This window comes from Oncorhynchus nerka, linkage group LG28, assembly GCF_034236695.1.
Source record: "Oncorhynchus nerka isolate Pitt River linkage group LG28, Oner_Uvic_2.0, whole genome shotgun sequence".
Classification (NCBI taxonomy): domain Eukaryota; kingdom Metazoa; phylum Chordata; class Actinopteri; order Salmoniformes; family Salmonidae; genus Oncorhynchus; species Oncorhynchus nerka.
Window position 1 is genome coordinate 52,552,133 of NC_088423.1, and position 8,870 is coordinate 52,561,002.

The 8,870-nt window shown below is 43.2% G+C and overlaps 1 pseudogene; it reads right to left on the reverse strand.

Moving 5' to 3' along the window:
• Nucleotides 1-681: 681 nt before the first annotated feature.
• Nucleotides 682-7,706, reverse strand: LOC135565511 (growth/differentiation factor 10-like; annotated as a pseudogene).
• Between the last annotated feature and the right edge of the window lie 1,164 nt (nt 7,707-8,870).

Consider the following 8,870-nt stretch of genomic DNA (forward strand, 5'->3'; position numbering starts at 1 on the left):
CCTCAACCCTCCTCTCCTCCCTTTCTGCATCCCTTGATTCTCTATGTCCCCTATCCTCCAGGCCGGCTCGGTCCTCCCCTCCTGCTCCGTGGCTCGACGACTCATTGCAAGCTCACAGAACAGGGCTTCGGGCAGCCGAGCGGAAATGGAGGAAAACTCGCCTCCCTGCGGACCTGGCATCCTTTCACTCCCTCCTCTCTACATTTTCCTCTTCTGTCTCTGTCTCACCACCTTCCGGAGACACCTGAAACCCCACCTCTTTCAGGAATACCTAGGATAGGATAAAGTAATCCTTCTCCCCCCCCCCCCCCTTAAAAGATTTAGATGCACTATTGTAAAGTGGCTGTTCCACTGGATGTCTTAAGGTGAACGCACCAATTTGTAAGTCGCTCTGGATAAGAGCGTCTGCTAAATGACTTAAATGTAAATGTAAATGAAGGATATTGTGGTGGTGTGTCTGCTGCTACCAGAGGACTTGACTGGTGCTGCCAACAGCAGATAATGTGCCTCTTCAACACCTCATCATGCTCAACTATCGTTCTCTCAGTGTCAAAGCCTGAGGGATATAAAGGACCAACAGACGGAAAGACACCTCAACTCACCTTTTTACTTCCCTTTTTTGTCCTTTTAAATTCAGTCCATCCAGTTTAGCCTGGCTTATTCCCCCTCTGACTTCTGCAGCTATCTGCAGGCACAGCTCTCCAGAGATATACTGGGGTAGACCTTGAGCACCAGATTACCCCTTTCATCCTGGTAGAGAACCCCCAGGAGGCTCATCTTCTCTGGGACACAGCAGGGCTCTGGGACCCCTGGAACTATCCCAACCGCACAGACTATACTCTGGATGGTAGCATGGTTAGAGGGATGCAGTACCTAGTAGAGAGAGGGAAGGGTGGGTGGAGTAGAGAAAGAGGGAGAGAGGTTACAGCATTTACTGGCAATGCCGATAATTATTAAAATGGAAAAATTACATGAAGGTTACTCTGCATTTAAAAAAAGGAAAAGTGGTCTTGATAAAAGCAGTCTATGATTTAGAAGCACAATGGTTCATTCATTTAATAAAGTGCAAGTTGGAAAACATGATACAGTAGTACAATTAAGTACATTTAAGTGTGTCTGCAATGGCCAGTAATGATGCTGAATTATACTATTTCCTAAGTGTTGTAGACATAACATCAGACTATGAGCAATGGAGCAGTTCTAAGATGGAAACAATAAAAACATTCTCGGCTGTTGTGCTCACCTTAAAATAAGTGTGACGTTATTCCTCTCTGTCCTATCGTAGCTTTGTTCTGCTCTCTAACATTGACCATGTTTATTACGACTGCTTTAGTTCAGAGGAAGACCAGATTTGAACCAGTTTCAGATTTGACACAGGTTCGTCACAGTCTTTACCTTGGGAACAGGGATTCCACAGGTGCCAGCGCAGTAGTAGCAATCGAAGGCTTTGGGCACCAGGACCCACTCACTCCAGCCAATGTCTGCAAAGTCTACCCTGAGTGTCCTCCTAGAGCAGCTCCTAACCTGGGGCTTCGAGCCCCACTGTTTCCTTTTTGCCTTATCCAAGGTCGGCTCATCAAAACACAGCATCGAAGACTTACCTCCTCCTTCATTCCCTATATCACTCTTTCCATCCCTCCTTCCCTCACTGTTGTCTTGCGACCTACTACCTCCAACGCTGCTTTCTTGTGGTCCTCTCATCCAAGCTCAGGACTGGCGATTGACCCCCTCCATCCCTCTCTCCATCTTTCACTTCTTCCCCCTTCAAGTGTGGGCTTGATGGGTTTCAGGGCATGGTAGGCAGTTTCAAACGAGTCCTCTTTCATGGATCTACTAGGCCTGTACTCCATTTCTGGCAGTTCGTTGTTCTGGATGGAGTATGGGAGGGATGGTACCTCCCTTCTCACATGATCCTTTGACCCCAATTTAGCGTGAAGAAGAGAACGGTGAGGAGACTCTTTCTCCGCCTCAGGATCATACCTCTGTAAAGTCTGTGCCAAACTCCTGGTCGTCAGCATACACCAACAAATAAGGTAGGCTGGCCCCAAACAGTATGTCCTCTGATTTTCTGTGGTACTGCAGCCCAAAGTCCACCTCCACCGACACAAAATGGCTTCCCTTTCCCTGGCCTCTTTTATCGCTGTGGTTACGTCTTTAATCTGCCACGACCCTCTCTGGTGGGGGTGAAAGGTCACACTGCCTAGCAACAACCCATGAGACCCTGGATTGACCTCTGACCCAGAGGGGTCAGAGCGAAGGAGAAGGTGGATGGAGGAAGCAGAGTGGAGGCGTAGAGATCAACACACCAGGGTTTTGTAGTGTTTGCAGAACCAGGCGGTCGGCCGCGATTGCCGGTCGAACAGGAAGTGGAACGTGGCAGAGAGGATGATCTCCAAGTCCTGGAGAGACGTCAGGTTCAGATGGTACAACGTCCTCTGGTCAGACGAGTCTACAGGGGGAGAAATCAGTTACTTCAGAGAGTGTGTTTCACAGTGACCCAGGCCTAAACCCCGAAAGAGTAGGCAGAGGTACAGTGATTCCCTATAGTGGGAAGAAACCTTGAGTGGAACCATACACTGGAAAGGGAACCCATCATGCTCTGGCTTTTATAGGATAGTATTGAAGAGGGGAAGTCAGGAGGGAGATGATTTGGATTGACTAAAGAGATATACATATTTTTGTTGTTAAAACTCCCTTAACATCTCTCCTTAGAGTACATGGTTTCTGCAGGAAAAACACAACATGTATAATGATATGCTATTTTAGAACAGAATTTTGAGTAAATGTCGGGCTGTTTTGTCCTATATAAAAATAAATGAAGCGCAACTGTGCGCTAAGGCTTCATAATCCAGCCCAGGATACAGTCGCCTCTTGAGGGAAATAGAGCGGCCTTGATTTGGCACATTATTGGTTTCCCGTCTCCTAGTTACCGCATAGATTTCATAGCCGGCAGCACCGCGCTTGACTTGGGGCGAATCCTAAACACATTCTTTGCGCTTCTGCGGCAGCAGGGCTATACACTACAGCTGACACCACACAGACAGATCTGCCCCTGAGTGCTGTCCTAAAAAGCACTCATTGGCAGATGGTTCCAAAACAAGCCTACCTATTTAGGCAGCCTTGTCTCAAAGACTAGCCTTTTAATATTACATGTAAATCCGGGCATTCAAACTAGTATGATTTTTATGTTTAGTATGGTATATAAGACAGATGGTTACTCAAGGCAAAGGTTGTAAGTTTGAATCTCATCACTGACAACTTTAACATTTTAGCAACTTTCAACTACTTACTACTTTTTAGATGCTTTGCAACTACTGAGCATGTTAGCTAACCTTTCTCCTAACCCTCCTAACTCCTAAACTTAACCCTAACATTAACCCCTAACTCCTAGCCTAACTAACGTTAGTCAGTTAGCTAACATTAGCCACCTAGCTAGAATTCGCAACATATCATACGTTTTGCAAATTCGTAACATATAATACCAATTGTAATTGGTAATGTATCATACGAAATGGGTGATGGACATTCACAAATGAAAACATATGATATTAGGGGGTAACTGGCCCCACCCTGTACTTCAGATTAAGACCACAAGATGTCACCTAATTATTTTCCCAACTCACTTTGGCTGCCACTGCTCAACAAAAAATGTCCTCTGTGTAATCACAACTTTTGGAGATATTTCAACAAAACAATTTTGCAGTAAGTTAATTTTCTTTTTAAATGACATTTTGAAATAGTTGTAAATATATTTCAATGAAGTTAGATCTATAATTGTTTTTTAAATATACAAGTAGGAAAGTGTGTTTCCTGTCATTTAAACAATGACAAACCCAGTTAGTGGTAGTTTATGCTAACTTTCTAGCTAGCAACTTCAGTACCAGTTTTTTTATTTTATTTATTTTTTATTTCACCTTTATTTAACCAGGTAGGCCAGTTGAGAACAAGTTCTCATTTACAACTGCGACCTGGCCAAGATAAAGCAAAGCAGTGTGACACAAACAACAACACAGAGTTACACATGGAATAAACAAATGTACAGTCAATAACACAATAGAAAAAGTCTATATACAGTGTATGCAAATGGCGTGAGGAGGTAAGGCAATAAATAGGGCATAGTAGCGAAGTAATAAAAATTTAGCAAATTAATACTGGAGTGATAGATGTGTAGATGACGATGTGCAAGTAGAAATGCTGGTGTGCAAAAACGTAAATGAAAACAATATGGGGATGAGGTAGGTAGATTGGATGGCTATTTACAGATGAACTGTGTACAGCTGCAGCGATCAGTATGCTGCTCCGATAGCTGATGCTTAAAGTTAGTGAGGGAGATATCAGTCTCCAGTAAATAATAGCCATCTAGCTAGTTAGCATAAGCTGCTAGGAGTGCTAGCTAGCAACTTTACTGCCAGATCATCTGAGGTAAAATACATTAAAAAGATAACGTAACTTAATTGCAGTTGTAAATGTTTCCCCTAGTGACTGATAGCTTTGCAGTTAATGTTACTTCATAGCCTTTGAACTATTTTACACAGCATTTAATAATTATTTTCATTTTAAAGACTTCTGGGATTTAAAATATTGCATCATTCAAATAATATTTAGTGCAATTATACATAATTGATTTTATGGAAAAGGAACAACAAAGAAAGAACAAAGAAAATGAATGTGCAGGTGAGTTAAAAAGAGGGACTTTACATCAAATCTTTTCATAGTGTGGATATTAATGGTGACATGTGCAACATCAATTCCCCCCATATTTTATAAAAACAATTGAAATAAGACAACTAAACTTAGCTTGTAAGTATTACTTACTTAAGAAACCCTATGCCATAATCTTCTAACGGGGTAACTGGCACCCCATGGGGGAGGGGTCAGTTACCCGGGATAAAAAATAAAAAAGAATAACAAAAAAAGTATGTTTATAGTTTATTCGCCTAAGCAAGACCTTCATCCACATACAATTTTTTCCCCAAACTTTGCTTTTTTTTGTGTCAGCCATTAGACATTGTTCTTAGGGGGGGCTAGTTACCCATGAGTACCATACCAAACTAAACATATCACACTAAATGAGTGTCTCGGATTTACATACAGAATAATACGGGAGGGAGTTGGGCGACAGTAGCCTACATTGATGTTATTGAAAAAAATAAAACATTGGGTTGTTATACAATAACAACCATCACCATCTCTCTGTAAACGAAGAAGACACCACCAAGTTGCGTTTCTCTCAGTGCCATTCTCAACAGCACCCGAGAAAAGTTTCTTACTCTGTCTGAGAACAGATATACAGTATGTCTCCAACACTCATATGTGCATCTCAATAATTGAGGAACCACATCAACACTAATTTATCTACATATTTCTGTCCAGCATCTGAACAATTATGTTGGATGTGTGAATTTCCCTTTTCTCAATGTTCATCATAGACATCTATAGGCCTTCCACAACCACACTCACCTTGGCTGGCTCTGAAACTCCTGACAGTGTTTCCCTCTACGAGTTGGTTCAGTTCTCTGTTGTATTTCTCATACAGCCTGTGCATGTGCTGTGAGACCACGTCATGATCTGCGCTGTCCCGGTCAAACGAAGACTCTGTACCATCTCTGACCTGTCCCTGCACGATCCTTGGGTTTCGGCTCGCGGTCCGACCCTCCAAAGCTCCAAGACAACTCCCCAGCAATAGAAAAAACTCAAACCAGACTGCTATTTCAGAACAAAATGCAAAATCCTAGATCCTAGGAAGAAAACATGCATCCGAGGAACGACTTGGTATATAAGTGACTGGAATCCAAGGGTATGTGCCTCATGTCCGCTTTCACTGCTCTTTCTAGGTTGCACTGTCCAACATGCATGGTGTGGATGTCTCTCTCTCTCTCTTCCATTTGAAAACAAACTATTAAAACACAAATTTAGCAATCCAAATACATGCTTAGGGTCATGTATAAAAATGCTGGGCAGTCCCATCAGTAGCGGTGCATGGGAAAAATCACTGGGGAAGCCAAGCAAAACATTTAAAAAAGATATATACATATTACAACCTGTGTTGTGATAATTGCGTTGTTTGCTCTAAAACCTGTTAGTTCAAATTCCTCGCGACCGTGATGAACAGGCCTAAGGAAGACAAAGAGGCAGAATAAATTCTTTGTTTCATCACAAAACCAGAAAGCAACAAACAATTACTAAACAACTATTGATTTAAAACCACGGAGAGTTACTGCAAAGAAAGAAAACAGGAGCTGCCTTCACTATTCCAGTACCATTTCAACATCATCAAATCACCTATGCTTAGTCTAATGCAGTGCCAACTAAAGGATACCAAAAACAATTGAGTCTAATCAATGTAAGCTAAATAGACTATATATACAAAAGCATGTGGACACCCCCTCAAATGAGTGGATTCGGCTCTTTCAGCCAGTTGAGTCGGCTCTTTCAGCCACACCCGTTGCTGACAGGTGTATAAAATCGAGCACACAGCCATGCAATCTCCATAGACAAACATTGGAAGTAAAATGGCCTTACTGAAGAGCTCAGTGACTTTCAACGTGGCACTGTAATTGGATGCCACCTTTCCAAAAAGTCAGTTCATCATATTTCTACCCTGCTAGAGCTGCCCCGGTCAACTGTAAGTGCTGGTTTTATGAAGTGGAAACGTCAAGGAGCAACAACGGCTCAGGAGTGAAGTGGTAGGCAACACAAGCTCACAGAATGGGACCGGTGAGTGCTGAAGCACGTAGTGTGTAAAAATGGTCTGTCCTCAGTTGCAACATCCAGTACCGCCTCTAGAAGCAACGTCAGCACATTAACTGTTAGTTGTGATCTTCATGAAATGGGTTTCCATGGCCGAGCAGCCGAACACAAGCCTAATATCACCATGCGCAACGCCAAGCATCGGTTGTAGTGGTGTTAAACTCGCCGCCATTGGACTCTGGAGCAGTGGAAATGCGTTCTCTGGAGTGATGAATCACACTTCATCATCTGGCAGTCCGATGGACGAATCTGAGTTTGGCGGATGAGAACGCTACCTGCTCCAATGCATGGTGCCAACTGTAAAGTTTGCTGGAGGAGGAATATTGGTCTGGTTTGGGCTAGGCCCCTAAGGTTCCAGTGAAGGGAAATCTTAACACTACAGCATATAATTACTTTCTGTACTTCCAACTTTGTGGCAACAGTTTGGGGAAGGCCCTTTCCTGTTTCAGCATGACATTGCCCCCATTCACAAAGCGAGGTCCAGACAGAAATGATAAGTCGAGATCGGTGTGGAAGAACTTGACTGGCCTGCACAGAGCTCTGACCTCAACCCCATCGAATACCTTTGGGATGAATTGGAATGCCGACTGCGAGCCAGAGCTAATCGCCCAACATCAGTGCCCGACCTCACTGATGTTCTTGTGGCTGAATAAATGGAAGCAAGTCCACGCAGCAATGTTCCATCTAGTGGAAAGCCTTTCCAGAAGAGTGGAGGCTGTTATAGCACCAAAGGGGTAGCAACTCCAAATTAATGCCCATTATTTTGGAAGGAGATGTTCGACGAGCAGGTGTCCACATACTTTTTTTCGTGTTGTGTATGAGGTGGCATTGTTTTGATGTGTGTGTGTGTGTGTGTAAACCAAGTGATTCGCCGGGATGTTGAAGCACTTGGTCCCCTTCTTGATTATCCTCCAGTAGCTCTCCTTCTGTTTCTCCTGCACCTTGTTGATGTACATATCTATTGGAGGGTCAGAAAACAAATTAACAGCAGACAGTTTTTACCTGGTCAAAAACCTCCACGTCCTTCTCATTCTGTGCCTAATGTGGTCCTAGAAGGCATTCTGATCTGGTTTGATAACTTCCACCATATCAGGTGGAGTTTCAGTGATCTGAAAGTGTTATTCAAAAATAGCAGTAGACAAACAATAACACATGAAGTCAATCACAAATTTGGATGACTGCACTGTATGCAACAATTGTATATACAATTGCATTGTTCACCTCAGTCAGCTGCTCCCGTCCGTACAGCAGGCGATAGGGCAAGTACTTGGTGGAGGCCTGGACACTGCTGTTGTGTGCAAAGAGAATTACCTTCAGGTTATCCTCCCACCGTTCCTGGTCCCCTTCAAGAGACTTGCCCATGGCAGTCTTGAGGGTCTGATTGGTCCGGTCATCCAAACCTGGAGGAGTGGGTAGGTAAGGGTTATCTATTGACTATGTAAGATATTGTGTCTGATTATGTACCACGGAAAAACAATTTAAAAAACGCTCTGTAGATGATATGCAGCGGAGACCCAGTGCTTCAGCCCCTGTCCTCGAACTAGGCTTTGTTGGTCTAAGGAAAATCGCATATCAGTAAATAAACTTGGTTATATAGTTAGTGACAGAATATAGCCTATTTTATTACCTTGTGCCAGAGTTCACGACCTCGGTCACTCAAGATGACCTCAGGAGCACCGTGGGTGTTAAAGATGTCCATCATCGCCTTGGAGGTGGCCTCACCAGTCTTGTCCTTGATGGGTATCATATAACATGAAAATAGTTTTTTTGGTTCCAAGCACCCTTTTTATGGGTTACAGAAGGGAATTTAGAATTAAGCTAATTTTCTTCCTTTACTGACTTAATGGGTATAGCCTCCACCCACTTGGTGAAGTAATCGGTCGCCGTCTGACACCAGCAGTTGCCATTCCTGGATTTTTTGAAGGGTCCGATGAGATCCACCCCAACATTTAAAATGTTACTTTATTCTGATACTGACACAAACATTTGATCATATTGAAGTCTGCTGTGGTCAAATAAAGCAACCATTTTTTTTTAAAGCGTGTCAACGCAAATTTGAAGTTGACACCGATCATGTGCCATGGTGAAACAACTCTGGCGCCACAGTCTTCACCCTCTCA